This window comes from Giraffa tippelskirchi, chromosome 6 (assembly GCF_054371585.1).
Source record: "Giraffa tippelskirchi isolate mGirTip1 chromosome 6, T2T-mGirTip1v1.2.pri, whole genome shotgun sequence".
Classification (NCBI taxonomy): Eukaryota; Metazoa; Chordata; class Mammalia; order Artiodactyla; family Giraffidae; genus Giraffa; species Giraffa tippelskirchi.
In genome coordinates, this window is record NC_137280.1 from 107,925,905 (window position 1) to 107,944,500 (window position 18,596).

Below are 18,596 nucleotides of genomic sequence, written 5' to 3' on the forward strand. Positions count from 1 at the left end.
AAAAGTTGAATTAATAATGGCCATAACCCAATAACATGACCTAGGACCTGGCAGCATCACATAATCACTAATTGTGATCTTATAAAAATAATGGCTGATAGAGTTTACTGCATTAAATTTTTCTCATAATTACATTTGACAGCAAAATATTAAGGAAAGTCAATCTTATAATTTACTGCCAACACAGAAAAATCTAAACAGGTAAGCACTCGGTTCTACAAATTAACTTCAGATAAGGTAACATTTGCCACATTATTTTTTTCTAATTAAAATATATGGAGAAAAAGTAATAATGAAAATTGAAATATTTTGTTTGTTCTATTTAACATGTTATTTTTCCTATATCTTAATTCATTGGACAAGTAAAGCTTATGAGTAATAAGAGATTTACTACTATATTATTGTATCAGTAGCTTACATATCTGTCTTATGCATTGTACTATGAAATTCTTGAGCATGAGTTAGATATTTTTATCTCTAGTTACTATATCTGTGCCTGATATAGACTAGGTATTAAATGAGTTATTAACTTATTTGCAATTAATCCATTTTATACAACTTTGTAAAATAAGGCAAATAAATGGATATGTCAAATTCTGGCTTACAATGATATATGCAATTGTACAATGAAACTATTATCTATACTAACTGGATATTAAAGCTGAAGTAATCATGTTCTAGAGAAGGCAATGGCACCCCACTCCAGTACTCTTGCCTGGAAAACCCCATGGACGGAGGAGCCTGGTAGGCTGCAGTCCATGGGGTCGCTAAGAGTCGGACACGACTGAGTGACTTCACTTTCCCTTTTCCCTTTCATGCACTGGAGAAGGAAATGGCAACCCACTCCAGTATTCTTGCCTGGAGAATCCCAGGGACGGCGGAGCCTGGTGGGCTGCCGTCTATGGGGTCGCACAGAGTCGGACACGACTGAAGCGACTTAGCAGCAGCAGCAATCATGTTTCTGGACCTGGCATGAGCATTCAGAACTAGTTGAATTTCAGCACTATTTCAGTATGGGGAAAAATAATTTTGTTTCACATCTCAAAATACAGTATTGTATCCTAGGGAAAGTTAGCATTAGTGTACAATAAAACTCAGTTTAATTAAACATTAAAAATGCTTCTCCTCATCCTTGTCATCTGACTGATATAAAATGACTTGAATGACAAAAGACCTACCAAGAAGAATAAAGCACATTCCTTCATAGCCTCTCTCCAACATCCACACTGCCTTAGCTCTAGTAGGGTAGATATATCTAGTAGACACTAGGCTATCTTCCTGTGGTATTTAAGCATGTTCACATTTGCCTCTGGATACATGAGCACTGCTGTCAGCTAAGATAAATTCCTTGCACATATGTGCAGATCTGAAGACAGGAACAACATTGTCTCTTGTGACCAAAAGGCCTGTACAGATCTCTCAGTCGTCAATGTTGTTGTTGGTATAGCTACCAGAAGATGAGAGAGTCTCCTCAGTTACTATCATAAAGCAAAGGACCCAGAGCATGAAAAAGGATGTGGTAGACTTCAAACAAAGGAACGTCACCTGTCCAGTTTGCATCAAATCCTAAATTCTCTGTTATGTATGGAGCTTAGCTTTCCTGATACAAGATCTGAGTAGATGACACACATCTGGTAAATATGAACACACAGAGCTATGGAAGTCAACCAACTAACTCAGCCAGAATGGCAGCATAGGGATGAGGATGGTATTATTTTTTATTAACTCTAGTCTAACTAGCAACTCCTAAAAGTTATCCAAGTGTTTAATGTGGGTTGTTCAATTCAGAAAGTAACTCCTTTTCATAATATTCATTTACAACAACCAACAAATTTTTTTCACTTTTGCCTGACATGTAATAAGAATTTAATAAAAGCTAGTTATTATGATCATTATTATAGTGTTTATAAAGGACCTGGTTGAATGTATAAAGATATATAATTTGTGGTCCTGTCAATACAAGGTCTTGCAATCTAGTTGAGAAGACCAAACCCAGAGGCAAAAAATCAGTATACTGCAGGATGTTCAAAAAGACGGGTAATGACTAAGTTATTGAAGAAACGTTTAAAGAAAGATGTACCTCAGTGGGAACTTCAGGAATGGCTTATAGCTTAAAAAGGACTTAAAAAAGAGAAACAGAGGTTTTGAGGACAAAGATTAGCAAATTGAATGAGTATACTATATTCAATTGCATGAGACTGGAAATACAAAAATACTAACTCTGTGCATTAAAGATAGCAAGATAGTCAAATGTATAATTTAATAGCAAATGTTTTTCATATCCCAGGGTCTTTGCTCATATTATTCTTACCACCCTGATATAGCCTTTTAGATCATAGTTTGGGAAGCAGGATATACACATGAAAAGAATGAAATTAGACCTTATTTTATACCATAACAAAAGACAACATGGATTAAAGACTTATGTAAAATCTCAAAATTTCAAACTCTTAGTAGAAAACACAGGGAAAAGTCTTCTTGACACTGATCTGGGCAATGTGACACCAAAAGCACAAGCGACAAAACTTAAAAGACACATGGGGTTACTTAAGTCTAACGGGCTTCTGCAAGAGAAAGGAAAGTGTCAGCAGAGTGAAAACGCAACCTACAGAATGGGAGAAAATATTTGCAAGCAGGGGAAGGAACTCCTACAACTTAATAGCAAAAGCCAAATAATCGTATTTTCAAAATGGGTAAAAAGATTTGAATAGACATTTCTTTGAAGACATACAAATGGCCAACAGGTATATGAAAAGGTGCTTAACATTACAAATCATCAAGGAAATGCAAATTAAAACCACCTGTAAGAATGGCTATCCTCAAAAAGACAAGAAATAATGAGTGCTGGGGAGACTGTGGAGTAAAGGGAACCCTAGTATACTATTGATGGGAATGTACATCGGTATAGCCATTACAGACAATTATATGGAAGTTCATTGAAAAATAACAACTAGAACTACCTTATGATTCAGCAATCCCACTTCTGGGTACACATCTAATAGAAATAAGACCAGTATCTGGGAGAAATCTGAATTTCCAAATTCATTGCAGCATTAGCCAAAATGCAGAAAAATGCAGAAATACCAATGGATGAATGAATGAAGAAAACATAAGTATATTTACACATATACATACAATGGGATATTATTCATCTATAGGAAAAAATAAAATTCTGCCATTTGTGATCAAATAGATATAACTGGAAGAAACAAGCCAAACACAGAAAGATACATACTGCATGACCTAATGTATATGTGAAATCTAAAATAGTCAAACTCATAAAACAAGGGAGTATATTGGTAGTTACCAGGAGCTGGGAGGAAGAAAAAATGAAATGATGTTGGTTAAACCATCAAAACTTTCAGTTATACTAGATGAGTAAGTTCTGGATATCTAATGTGCAGCCTTGTGACTATAGTTATATCAATAATATGTACTTTAAATGTGCTTGGAGGATAGACCTTAAATGTGCTCAAAAGGAAGGAAGGAAAGAAGAAAGGGAGAAAGGAGGGAAGGAAGGATGAAAGACAAGGTGGTCGAGGGGAGGGGAAGGGCAAAAGAAAAGAAAGAAAATGCTAAATAAAACAGTAAGAAAGAAAAATATGTTATATACTTACAATGAAATATTATTCAACCATAAAAAAAAGGAAATCTTGCTATATGCAGTAACATGAATTTGATAACGTTATGCTAAATGGAATAAGGCAGTCACAGAACAACACATACTTGATTATTCCCTTATATGAGGTATATAGTATCGTAATATTTATAGAAGCAGAAAATCATTGCCAGAAGCTGGAGAGAGAAATAAATGAGGAGTTGAACATGTATAAAGTTTCAGTTATGCAAGATGAATAATTTATAGAGATCTACAGCATTGCACTTATGGTTAAAATACTCTACTATATAATTAAACCTTAATAAATAAAATGGTAGGTCTTTTGTGGTTATTCTTATCACAATAATAAATAAACAAAATTTTAGAAGTCCTTGCTAGTATAATGCATACCAGGCATTGCTTCAGAAAGCTCACTACTATTTCTGCAGTTGAAGTACATCAGAACTCATGGTTGATGGGTTTCCCTGGTGGCTCAGATGGTAAAGAATCCGCTTGCAATGGGGGAGAACTCGGTTTGATCCCCTGTTTGGAAAGATCCCTGAAGGATCCCCTGGAGGAGGGTATGGCAACCCACTCCAGTATTCTTGCCTGGAGAGTCCCCATGGACAGAGGAGTCTGGTGTGCTACAATCCATGGGGTTGCTCAGCTGGACACGACTGGGCAACTAGGCACAGAACTCATGGTTGATGAGGTATAAAGTAGTGTTCTGAAGTAGTATAAAAAATGATTACATTTAGGTGTACAAAAATAACATTTAAAATATCTGCAGCCTAGAGATCATATTTAATTCTGTTCATAAACAGAAGCAAAGAATATACTGTTTTTGCCACTTGAGGGATATTATAAAAAAGCCCATATGAATGTGATGAAACAACAGATGAGATCTGAAATCTATAGAGAGCTACCCTTAACAGAGATTTTTTTAGGCTGTTCACATAAAATACTATCTGTTAAGAAAGGAAAGAGATGGACAGATTAGAAATTAACAATGAGTTTCCATATATATGCACTATTATTCTGAATAATGAATTTGTTTTATACTTTTTCTCACTGGCTCCAAAGAAATAAACAACTGTAGGTAATTAATAACATGTACAATTATACATCATTTGTTGTTCAGTGAAAATAACACATTAAATACCAAAATGAGAATGATCCATAATGTGTCTGTCATACATGAAAAATAGAATACATGAACTAATGTGTCACAGTCATAGATTAATGAACTCAAGTCAACTAGCAGTAGCACTTCCATCCATAAGTTATTGTGTTTGGGATAGGAGCTCAAATTCAAGGCATTAAAGTCATCTGAGGCAACAATAAATCAAATTGAAAGACACTATGCACCATAATAAGTTGATGGGATATACTGAAGAAAAAAAAGCCTTATATATGGCATTGTCTTTTCAAAAATCAATCCAAATAATAACAGAAATGAAGACAAAAAAGTTATCTGCAATTCATTAGGAAATGATCACATGCAAGTCATAAGGAAAGCTGATAAGTGCAAGGCCATTTTGATCAAATAAAGGGATAATAGCTGTAGCAGATCATATATGACTAGAGATGCACAGAGTATGTTGAGCATATAGAAAAGCTTATTCAGAGGACCCTTACTTAGAGAGTGAAGTCTAGTATCATTAGCCCAAAAGAGTCTTATGGAGCACATTCTGTCTGCAAAAGGGAAGCTGTGAAGAGGCTAAGAATGAACCATATTGATATAAGTAAAATTAGGTGGGAGACAGCTTTACGGCTGCTACTCATAGAAAACTAAACAAATATCAACAAATGCCAAGTCAGCATATACTTAAGCCCATAATATTCAGGGTTTTATCAGCAAATCAGAGACAGAGAACCCTCATGTCCCATGGGGGTGGTACTGGGCAGGAAGTGAAGAAGTTCTCTGAAAAAAAAAGTGCCAAGATGATGAAATGAGCTACAGTTATGAAAGGGTATTTAAGCACTAAGTTCTTCATAATGTATGATTTATGTATGTTTACAGTTAGTTAATCCTGAAACTATCAATATAACCATTAAAAATATAAGCACAGTGTGATGACAAATCCTAACAGTCATAAAAATTCAAACAAATTACAATAAGTGAGTCCCATTATATAGAGGGAAAATATAAAAATGTAACACTAAGTGTTTAACATAGAGACACTATACTTTAATTCATGAATATATTAAATTGTTTTAAAATATATTTCAAAAGTGGTACTTCGTAACATAGAAGCACCAAGCAATCAGTGACAGGAAATGATCAGTGTTAGTCGCTCTTAGTTTTAAGTTTCAGTTAGGAAATACTCCTTCTGCTGCATTTTTGCACAGCGTTTAAAAGTTGTGTTTAGAAGGTGAATAAATAAATTCCAAAGAAGTGAAAGACTAGAAACAAACTCATACTAGAACTAGGGAGTATGGCAACCTTGGAAATAATGAGCACGCTTAGTCACTCAGCTGTGTCTGACTCTGTGACCCCATGGACTGTAGCCCACCACACTCCTCTCCCCATGACATTCTCCAGGCAAGAATACTGGAGTGGGTTTCCATTTCCTTCTCCAGGGATCTTCCCTACCCAGGGATTGAACCCACATGTCTTCCATTTCCTGCACTGCAGGCAGATTCTTTACCGGCTGAGCCACCAGGTAACTACTGAGGTGGAATATATAGGCTTCAAAATCGAACGTGGATATGGGGTTTCATGTTCTACGTAACTGAAGTGAAACAAGTTAATTCATGCTGTGATAGTGCATATTGCTTTATCCTATATTTCTTTATCCTCCTGCTTATAATTTCTTGATTCAAGAGTATCTTATAGTGGCAAAGAATGGTAGTTTCTTGATCATTGCCTATTCTCATGTTCTGTCAAAATTTAAGCTAACTCTGAACAATACTAGTCAACATTCTAGGAGAAGAGAGGAGAAGGAACATGATTTGATAGAGAACCAAAAATGAAAGAGAATTTTCCTGCAGGAAGATTTGTCTATATGCCCAATAAGCAGTATGCAAAGCACCCAAGACATATCCAGAGAAGTAAACATTTCTCAAAATATATTTATATTGATAGATATATATTCCTTCCCAAAGAAATTATCCAACTCTTTATTTTTATTTTTTTAGTTTTTAACCAAGAGTAGATGGTAAATTTACAAAATGACTTTTTAATATCTATGGAGATAACTGTATGCTTTTCCTACCAATACAGAAAATTATTTGTATAACTCTAGAATTCATAGAAAACCCATACCTGTTAACAGTATATCATTTTTTAGAATGTTTCTGAATTATCTATAGTTGTCTATTTTGTGCTACTTTTGAGTTTTGATACCAATATTATGATAGCACCTTAAAAAGAATTTTAAGACTTTTCTCCCTTCAAATTGTATAAATACAGCTGAAACTTTTATTTCTTAGAAGTGTAATAGAATTGCTCCATGAAAACTTCTAGGTGGCTTTTGGAGAGTAGTTCTTCAATAATTTTCTCTATTTTATTTATTGTGATTGATGAGTTTGCTTTCTGTCTTCTGAAGTTGCTTTGATAATTTTATTTGCCCATAAAGTTGTCTGTTGATATTCCAAAATTTATCTGTATAGTAATCAAGATTTTCTTTTCAGATGCTTTTAAACCAGCTTGTGTTTTGTGTATGGTTATTTCCCTATAAGCATTTATTTTGTGATTTATGCTTTTTTATCATTTTCCCACAAAGATTAATTTTTGCATTAATTTATTAGTGCTTCCATTTTCATTTCTAATTTAAAGTTTTCTATTTTTACCTTTATTAAGTTTTGTTATGCTTTCTTTTATTAAGCTTTAAGCTTTTATGCTTTATTAAGCTTTTGTTATAGTTTCTTTTGTCCTGAATATTCATTGGAAGGACTGATGCTGAAGCTGACTGATGCTGAAGCTGAAACTTCAACCCTGTGGCCACCTGATGCGAAGAACAGACTCACTGAAAAAGATCCTGATCCTTGGAAAGATTGAAGGCAGGAGGAGAGGGGACGACAGAGGATAAGATGGCTGGATGGCATCACTGACTCTGTGGACATAAGTTTAAGTAAGCTCTGGGAGTTGGTGATGGACAGGGAAGCCTGGCATGCTGCAGTCCATGAGGTCGCAAAGAGTCAGACACAAATGAATGACTGAACTGAACTGAAGCTTTCTTTGGATTTGTGGTAGTTGTTACAACTCTAGTTGGTTGCTCAATCCACTTATGTTAATGCCACTGTTTATCTTACATGCTTATCTGAATGCTGCTTTAAGTGTATCTAAGGCTGTAGTGTATAGTTGTTAAGAATCCCAACATTGGAAATAGACTACTTGGGTAAAAATCCTCTTTACTTCATTTGCTAGTTGTGAAATTGGAAAGCAAACCACTATGCCTTGCTGTTGCTGTATTTTCTCATCTATGAAATATTGATAGTTAACAGTTTCTTAACTGAATAGTTATCATGAAAATTAAATGGATTAATGCAAGAACAATTCCTGACACCTAGAGGAACCTTTAAAAATAGTTCTTGAATGAAATATCTACATGATAGATATGTTTAATCTCAACTTTAATTCACATCTTGCAGAGTAGATAAAAAGGCTAATCTATAAACCAGACACAAGGGCTTCCAGCTGCAACATAAATTTCTGGATCTTTAAGCAACATTCAAAATCTAAAACACCCTGAACCTGATGGAACTATCTTGGGTAAAGGACAGCTCTCCTGGAAACTGTACAGACTCAAGGCCAGTGGAGCCTCCCTAGCCTGTTGCAGCATGGTCTGGTTGGAGATTGTGGAATTAAAAAGCAAAAATGACTGAGTTGTATTTTCAGAAGAGGTCAGAATGATAGAAATTCAGAACAAAAATTAACACGGAATGAAATAAATGATTTTCACCTACCCTTTATGACAGTGGCCCCAAAAGAGACCAGATTTAACTCTCTCTCTTAAGCACATAGAAAGCCAAACAAAATATATGAAATGAGTTTTTAAATATTGGCAACTCAGAACTATTATTCTTGAAGAAATAGAGAAGAAAGAAAAACTCTAGAAATATACCACTTGATGGCAGTTCCCAGGGCATGAGATTAACTCCAACCCAAATCCACCTGTTCTGATTAAGACAGATAAGAGTACCAGCATGTGAAGGTGCCTAGAATTTACAAGAAAGAGTACCAGGAAGGAGAGAGCCACACACCAAGAAAAGTCTCTAGAGATGAAGGATTTCCTCCAGGCTTTGGACATATGCCAAACTAGGCTATGAGAAGAAATGTTACTCTCAGGAAAGAACTCACAGAAGTGTAGGCAGGGAAATTTTTGGAGCTCACAAAAGGCGATGAAATGTTGGTGCTTCCAGAAGCCAGAATATAAAGACCTTGTAATACACAAGTTTTGAATAAAATTATCTAAAAGATGTTTACATAGTAGAGGATCAAAGTTAACTCTGTATTAAATTCCCCTCTGTATCTCGCAACAGAATTTAAAAAGAAGCCTGAAAATGACTGAAACTGATTCCAGTTACCTGTATAACAGGGGAAAAAAAAAAAAAACAACAACTTTAAACCAGAACTCACTTAGGGAAAGAGCAAGATGTAACATCAAATAGTGTATAATTTACAGTGACAGGATTCAATTTACAATTATCATTCACAAAAATGAGCAGGAAATATGACCCATTATCAAGTGAAAAATCAGTCAATAAAGCAGACTCAAGGATGGCATAAATAATACAACTGGCAATGAAGTGAAGTGAAAGTCTTTCAGTCCTGCCTGACTCTTTGTGACCCCATGGACTATACACAGTCCGTGGAATTCTCCAGGCCAGAATACTGGAGTGGGTAGCTGTTCCCTACTCCAGGGGATCCTCCCAACTCAGGGATCGAACCCAGGTCTCATGCATTGCAGGCCGATTCTTTACCAGCTGAGCCATAAAGGAAGCCCAAGGATACTGGAGTGGGTAGCCTATCCTTTCTTCAGCAGATCTTCCCGACCCAAGAATTGAACCAGGGTCTCCTGCATTGCAGGTGGATTCTTTACCAACTGAGATATCAGGGAAGCCCAGGTGAGGAGATTAAAAAAGTTTTAAATATGGTTAATATCTCAAAATCTAGGGGAAGAAATATAAATGAAGAGTAGATAAATGGAAGATATTAAATAAACCAAAATTAAATAATGAGTAATGAAAAAAATAGTACCTGAAATGAAAATTAATACTACAAAAGACATGGTAGAAAGAAAGATAAGTGAACTTGAAGACACAGTAATAGAGTCTATCCAGATGAAAAGATTTAAAAAACACCAACAGCAATAAAAAAAATTTCTGATGACCTGTGGTATTAGAAAAATTATCAAATAGTAAAAACATTTCAACAGCTGGTGAAAATTATAATCATACTGGTCTTAGAATCTCAGTTAAGCTCAAAGTTACTATTTAAGAGTGGAACACAAATAAAAAGAGAATTCTTATTAGAAATAATGGAAGCCAGAAGACAATAGAGCAGTATCTTTGAACTATGGAGCAAAGGAAGTGCCAACATACAATTCTACACTCAACAAAAAATGTATCTCCAAAATAAAGGTCAAATAAAGATATTTTAAGCCTAAAATAAAAAGCTGATGCCATTTATCATCAAAAATGTGTAACAAAGATTGAAGAATTTTTTTTTTCAGATCAAAAGGATGGACTTTGGGCCTGTGAAATGTATGAGAATGGTATCACAAAAGATGGGCAGGGAGGTGGATTATACCATAAGCTTCTTTAAAAATCTATGAAGTATACAATTATTGAAGATAGATTGAGTGAAATATATAAATAGTATAAGAATGAAAAAAGTAAAAAAAGTTACATCACTGATAATCTAATAAATAGTAGACAAAAATAGCTTATAAAACATTCTCAATTCATGTAATGGAGGAAAGGAATAATATTAAACATGTAAGAGGAACAAATGGGGATACATAGAAAACCAAATGGAAAACAACAAACCCAAAATATGTCAATATTCATGACTAAATATAAAGGGTTTAAATATCCAAGTAAAAACCAGAGATAATCAGATATGATAAAAGAGCAACATCTAGCCACCACATGCTTCTCTCTGAAAGATCTAGTTTTGCTATAAAGCCACAGATATGTTAAACATAAACTGCTGGAGAAAGATACACCATGCAAACACTAAACACAAGAAAGATGGTATCCCCTCACACTGGTCAGAATGGCCATTGTGAAAAAAATCTACAACCAATAAATTCTGGAGAGGCTGTGGAGAAAAAGAAACCTCCTACACTGTTGGTGGGAAAGTTGGTGCAGCCTCAATTGAGAACAATATGGAAGTGCCTTAAAAAAAACAAAAATAGAACTATATGAACCAGCAATCCCACTCCTGGGCATGTAACTGGAGAAAACCATAATTTGAAAAGATACACGCACCCCTGTGCTCACTGTAGCACTATTTATGATACCCAGGACACGGAAACAACCTAAATGTCCATCAGCAGATGAATGGATAAAGATGTAGTACATATATATAACGGAATGTTACTCGGCCATAAAAATGAATGAAATAATACCATCTGCAGTGACACGGATGGACCTAGAGATTGTCATACTGTGTGAAGTAAGTCAGAGAAAGAGAATATCATATGGTATCACACAGATGTGTTATCTTTAAAAAATAGGGTACAAATGAACTTATTTACAAAATAGAAATAGTCTCAGATGTAGAAAACAAACTTATGGTTACCAAGGGGGAAAGAGGAAGGAGGGATAAACTGGGAGACTGGAATTGACATATACACACTGCTATGTATAAAATAGATAGTTAATAAGAACATATTGTATAGTACAGGGAACTCTACTCAATACTCTGTAATGACCTATATGGGAATAAGAATCTGAAAAAGAGTGGACGTATGTATACGTATAACTGATTCACTTAGTTGTACAGCAGAAGCTAACAACACTGTAAATGAACAAAAGGTCCAATACAAATAAGTTGAAAAAAAAAAGAAAGCTTGTATGATTATATTAATATTAGCAAAGCAGATTTTGGAATAAAAATATATCTAGAGAAAAGAAGGGACACTCCATGGAGATAAAGTGCTCAAGTCATCAAAAGGGTTTCCCAGTTCTACAAGTAGATAAACATTTAACAAAAGTATTAATATATACGCATTTAAACACATGGCAAATCTATTTTATAAATGGAGTTTTGAACTCTCCTTTCTCAATGATCAGTGACATAAATAGGGAGAATATCAGTAAGAATGCAGATGGCTTGAATAGCATTATGAACTAAAGACGTTTTCTCTGACAATGGCAGGATAACAATTATTTGAAGTGCACATAAAATATTCACCAAAATAGACCATATTATGGGCCATAAAATGAATCTCAATTTTTAAAAATTGAAGTCATACACAGTATGTTGACCGCAAGAAACTTGAGATGAAATTAACAACAAAGACAGAAAAAGAGATCTAGCAAAAATATTTCGAAATTGAAGAATACACCTTAAATGAACCATTGACTAAAGAAAAAAAAGTCATGAAAGAGATGATAAAATATTTTTAATTGACCGTGGGACATTAAAAATTAAAGATCTTGACTGTGAAAAATGAATGAATATATATGTATATAAAATACAAAACTTTGAATTGTACATTTAAAATTGGTGATTTTTAAATGAATGTTTTGCCAAAACAAAGTTGAAATACTTAACTAATAACTATTTTTGTCATACTTGAATTTCTTCATGGAATATATCTTGCCGCTAAAACTAAGAAAACTATATTTAAACAGAAATTTAGTAGCAATCATGGGAAAATTACTTTCTCCTCCTTTCCACTCAAATTTTTATTACATTAATTTCTAGCACTCCTTCACTTTAATCACACTTATTTTTGCCACAATTTAATGTTAGTTTTATTGATCACACTTTAATTATACCCAGTCTTTTATTTACATTTACTTCAACCACCAATATTAATTGTTTAGTCATGTATTTGATATCTTCCCTTATGTATCCCAACATCTCACAATTTTGTGGCTTTCTGGTCCAAATATACAGGAAATTAATATTTATGTTCTATTTCTTTGTATCTTATATGGAATATCATATCTAACTCAAATTGTTTTAAGAGTCCTTTCAGTTGAAACATATATGAACCTTGAATCATAATAACACTTTACAAGTTACGTCCAACAATTACAACCCTGCATGCTGATTGCTCAGTCATGTCTGACTCTTTGTGACCTTATGGACTGTAGTCTGCCAGGCGCCTCTGCCCAAGTAATTTTCTAGGCAACAATACTGGAGTGGATTGCCATTTCCTTCTCCATGATTTCTTCCCAACCCATGGATGGAACCCATGTCTCCTGTGTCTCCTGCGTTGCAGGCAGATTTTCTACCACTGAGCCATCTGGGAAGCTCCTAATTAATTATAACCCTGTGAAAGGGAAAATCCCTTAGTAGTGTCTGACTCTTTGGGATCCCATGGACTACAACACACTCCATGGAATTCTCCAGGCCAGAATGCTGGAGTGGGTAGCCTTTCCCTTCTCCAGGGGATCTTCCCAACCCAGGGATAGAACACCAGTCTCACTTTGCAGACAAATTCGTTACCAGCTGAGCCACAAGGGAAGCCCAAGAATACTGAAGTGGGTAGCCCATCCCTTCTCCAGCGGATCTTCCTAACCCAGAAATACAACCGGAATCTCCTGCATTGCAGGCAGATTCTTTACCAACTGAGCTATCAGGGAAGTCCAATTATAACTCTAAGTAACATTAAAAATAAAATGTGAAACTTTCTCAAAAAAGCAATTTCTCATTAAGTTTTCACCCAAAATAGAGAATAAATTTAGTTCTTTTCTATCTTAAGAATAAGGAAAATATCTAGGAAAAATGTATTATATAATGCAAGAATATAGAGGCTATAAACATACATTATAAAGTAAATAGAGCAGAACTTAGAAAAATGTATTCAGCTTTTAGTTTAGAGCATTCCCTGGGTTTGCTTTAAGAATGAGACAAACTGAGGAAGTTAATAAAACAATTGATCCATGCACGCTTCACTCTATTGGAGTCAAATACATTCTAAAATGTTTTAGAAAACAACCAACTAAAAAGTAAAAAAAGAAAAGAAAAAAACACAATGGAGAAATGGTGAATTAAATTATTTGTATTCCCTTCAAGTAAAACAGTATATATAGGTAGGGTTAAGGAAAGAAACCCTAGTGGTTGTACATGCTGAAAACTGCAGTATTTACACAGTACTCAGAATATCACTGAAATAGTAGTGTGAGAGGGATAAAACTGTGTCTAATTTTTAAAACTGCCTAGAACTTGGAGTTAAACTCATTTAGGTACCTGCATTTGTTCTACAAAATAAAACTGACCCTTAAACAACAAAGAGGTTAGGGATGCCAACTCCAGACTATCACTATATAGATGGCCCTCTGACTGTTTTGCCAACTTGTCTACAGTAACAGGGAAAGGTCAAGATCATTCATGGTGAGCATTGCATTTCAGCTATCTCTAGGCATCTTTGATAGTGAGTACAGAAATTACTGACTTTTTAAACATAATTTTTGAGAAACTATGACAGAACATGGTAGAGAGCAAAATATCCAGATCACTAAAGGGAAAAATCCTATGAAATTAATCTACTGCAAGGACATTTTAGTAAATTAGTTTCTTGCTACTAATGGAATATGAATAGATAGGATTCTAAGGAACAGGCATCAAATTATATTTAAGCTGAAGGTGAATATGATAAGGAATGGTGGCAAGGAGACCAAAAACACAAGGAATGTAACCATAATGTAGCCATAGTTTTAATGCACGTTGCTAGATTTATCAATGGCATGAAATTCTTAAGTGGAAAAACTGACAAAGATATGAAAATCATGTGAACAAACAGAAGATATGAGTTACCAGGAGAATAAAAAATATAGTTTTCTAAAGGTGAAGAAAATCTGAAAGAAATCACCATTTTTCAAATAATCAATGAATTGAATCTTAAAGATTCATAAACATGTTTGAGGCACAAGTATATTAAAATCTTACTAGTGGAAAGTAAAAATAAAACAATATTCCTACATAGAAAAAAACCTTTAAACATTCACATTTCTAAACGGGAAAAAATAGTAATAAGTGAATTGCAATTGAACTATACAACCTTGTGTCAGAAAACAAATGCTGCAATATGAAAGTAATGACAAAAACAATTAAAAATATAATTTGTTTGTAAATATTAGAATGTTAGGTATCTTTGCAAAGATCAAATAAATAGACAAACCAGTATCTTCTATCCAGTATCTTTTCTATCAAAGAGATAGAAATTATGAGGTTGCGAATTGGTGTGTATGTGAAAGTGTTTAGAGAGAAAGGGAGGAGAAAAGCAGTAAGAGAAAGAAGAGAGGAGAGGAGAAAGAAAAAAAAACTGCATAATGTACAAAAACAAAACAATTTGAAGTGTTTAAGTAAAATGAGATAGAAAATAAAAACATTATGATAAAATTTTATGTGATTTGTGATAAGTTCTATATCCTATATCAAATAAACTACCAAACTACACGAATAAATGTTAGAAATCTCATTACAGTGACAGTAGAGGATGGGCATTAAATAAACTTTTCAAAGAACTAATTATCCCTGTTAAAATTATTACAGATCACAGGGAAGAAAAGAAAGTTTTCAAATAGTTTTCATGAAAATATCATTTCAAGGAATCTAAAACTAGACAAAGAGTTCATAACATTTAAAAAAAAAATATCGATATCACTGAATATCAGCTTCAGCTTGGAAGCACTGATGCTGAAGCTAAAGCTCCAATATTTTGGCCATATGACGTAAGGAACCAACTCACTGGAAAAGATCCTTATGCTGGGAAAGATTGAGGGCAGCAGGAGATGGGAGCCATAGAGGATGAGATGGTTGGATGCCATTATCGACTCAATGGACATGAGTTTGAAAAAACTCCAGGAGATAGTAAAGGACAGTGAAGCCTGGTGTGCTGCAGTCCATGGAGTCACAGAGTCAGACATGACGGAGTGACTGAACAACAACAATCACCGAATAAAATATTTTTAAAAAATCAAGATTATACATTAAAATTCATGATCGTTTTACATTTAGTATAGAAAAAAAGGTCTATTAGTAACATTTTTCATTCATTCATTCAATTATCTATCTTGTGTATGACCCAAATCTTGGACAAAGTCTCAGCCCTCATGGGATTTATAATTGAATGACTGATAGATAATAGATTATGAATTTACTAATATGTTACTTATAATCATTAATATGAAGAGAGTATACAAGGAAGAGAGATGTGAATGGAGAACGATCGGAGTGTTTAGGGATAGCTTCTCTGATAAGTACAAGTCGAGTGGAGAAATAGACATGTGGGGTAGAAAGCCAAAAATATTTGGGGAAATATTATTAAGCATAACAAATAAGATCCCCCCCATTTCAAAATATGTACCTTTTAAGAATATATGAACAAAAACAAAATGAGTCTTCAGTCAAAAATAAAATCAAAATTTAGAATGCCACTGTAAGCACTGAGGTGCCTAAATAGATGAAATAAAATAAGTGAAATCAAAGAAATGAACAAACTGAGCACACATGATATGTGAGGCACTGTGATAAAACAGTTTAGGTCCTCTTCTTGAAACTCTGGTAGTGTAGAAACCTAAAGGATACAGCCCTGTGGACTGCAGCATGCCCAGCTTCCATGTCTTCCACTATCTCATGGAGTTTGCTCAAGTTCATGTCCACTGAGTCGCTGATGCTATCTAACTATCTCATCCTCTGCCACGCTCTTCTCCTCTTGCCTTCAATCTTTCCCAGCATCAGGGTCTTTTTTTTTCCTCCTAAATTTTCTTAAACAAATTTTTGACACTTCCTATATTACATGCTTTATTTTCAGGCTTCTTTTCTTTTTTGATACTTCTTAGAAACATAGAGAAAAAAACAAAGAATGGCAAAAACAATTCAGAACCTGTAATTGCTGTGGGACAATATCAAATACTCTAACACAAATAAAACGCCAAGATGCCTAATTAAAATGTCAAAAGTGAAAGAGAAGAAAATCTTAAAAAGAGCAGGAGAAAAATGTTATGCACAAGTGAATCTCCGTAAGACTGTCAGCAGATTTTTCAGCAGAAACTTTTGCTCCTTCAAAAGTATTCTCCATCCTCCTCTACATTCTAGGCTTCATTGCCCCCATGTCTTCAAGCTCAGATTGGCCATTAGGAGATCATTCAAAGACTATTAGAAGACCAAATCTGGGGAGAAGAGGAAAGTTGGGATTTAGCCCCTTGGCTCCTTTTCTGCTGTACCATGGCAGCCCCCTTGAAAGAATTCTGGGTCTTGCTGGATTATTACAACTCACTCTTCCTCCTTCAGGCTCAGGGGTGGTATGTTCTTCCTGATGCTGCCAAGCCAGGGATATGTGACCTCTCCTTAATGTTTTTCATTAACCTGATTTGTAGGACTTCCTTGGTGGCTTAGTTGGCAAAGAATCTATTTGCAATGCAGGAGACCTAGGTTTGATCCCTAGATTGGGAAGATACCCCAGAGAGCGAAATGGCAACCCACTCTAGTATTTTTGCTTGGGAAGTCCCATAGACAGAGGAGCCTGTTTGTATTTTGTAAACCACTCCTCCATTATATTCTCTTTGTTACCCATTTTGAGTATGTCATTAAATAATTTTTAAAATTACACTAGATCCTAACATAGAATTTCCAGAAAAAAATAATTATAACATAGCAAAGAAAAAGGTGGAAAATATTAGGGAACTATAAGAGATGTGGATATAAAGTACACCAAGTATGTATCTTATCAAAGTTCCAGAAGGAAATAAGAAAGTGACTGAGGAAAATCATACTAGAAAAGATCTTAGCAAAGAAGTTTTCAGAACTAGTGAAAGATATCAATCCACGCATTCCAGAGTCAAAAGAATTGCTCTAGTCCCAATATTTGTGCCCATCTCAATTCATATGTTGAAACCTAACCCTTAAGTGTGATAGTATTAGGAGTCAGACCAGTTGGGGAGATAAATAGGTCATGAGGGCAGAGCCCTTTTGAGTGGGAGTCTGCCCTTGTAAGAAAGATTTGACATAGATATTTCTCCAAAGAAGACATACAAATGGCTAATAAACACATGAAAATATGCTCAACATAGCTCATTATTAGAGAAATGAAAATCAAAACTACCATGAGATTTCACTGCATACCAGTCACAATGGCCATCATCAAAAAATCTGCAAATAATAAATGCTGGAGAGGGTGTGGAAAAAAGGGAACCCTCTTGCACTATTGGTGGGAATGAATGTAAATTGATACAGCCACTATGGAAGAAGATAGTATGGAGATTTCTTTAAAAACTAGGAATAAAACCGTAGATGATGCAACAATACCACCCCTGGGCACATACCCTGAGAAAACCATAACTGATAAAGACACATGTACCTCAATGTTCATTGCAGCATTATTTACAACAGCTAGGACATGGAAGCAACCTAGATGTCCAATGACAGATGAATGGTTAAAGAAACTGCTGTATGTATACACAATGGAATACTACTCCACCATGAAAAGGAACCCATTTGAGTAAGTGCTAATGAAGTGGGTGAACCCAGAGCCTATTACACAGAGTGAAGTAAAAAAGAGAAAAACAGATATAATATATTAGCACATATATATGGAACCTAGAAAGATGATGGACCTATTTATAGGGCAGCAATGTTGATACAGACATAGAGAATAGATTTATGGACATGGGGTCAGGGGGAAGGAGAGGTGGGACAAATGGAAAGAGTAGCATGGAGACATATACAACACCATATATAAAATAAATAGCCAGTGGGAATTTGCTGTATGATTCAGAGAACTCAAGCTGGGACTCTGTAACAACCTAGAGGGGTGGGATGGGCTGGGAGGTGGGAAGGAGGCTCAAGAGGGAGGGCACATATGTATAC

General features: G+C 34.8%; 1 protein-coding gene and 1 long non-coding RNA gene across 2 annotated transcripts in view; one reads left to right on the forward strand and one right to left on the reverse strand.

Annotated features, from left to right (window-relative positions):
* LOC145509774 (uncharacterized) overlaps nucleotides 1–11,163 on the forward strand; it is a 404,239-nt gene extending 393,076 nt beyond the window's left edge. The window contains exon 8 of the long non-coding RNA XR_014056401.1: nucleotides 7,495–11,163. This is a non-coding gene — a long non-coding RNA (uncharacterized LOC145509774). The remainder of the gene's footprint in view (nucleotides 1–7,494) is intronic.
* LOC145509773 (uncharacterized) overlaps nucleotides 1–18,596 on the reverse strand; it is a 565,222-nt gene that overhangs the window by 250,608 nt on the left and 296,018 nt on the right. The gene's annotated exons all lie outside the window — the stretch shown is intronic.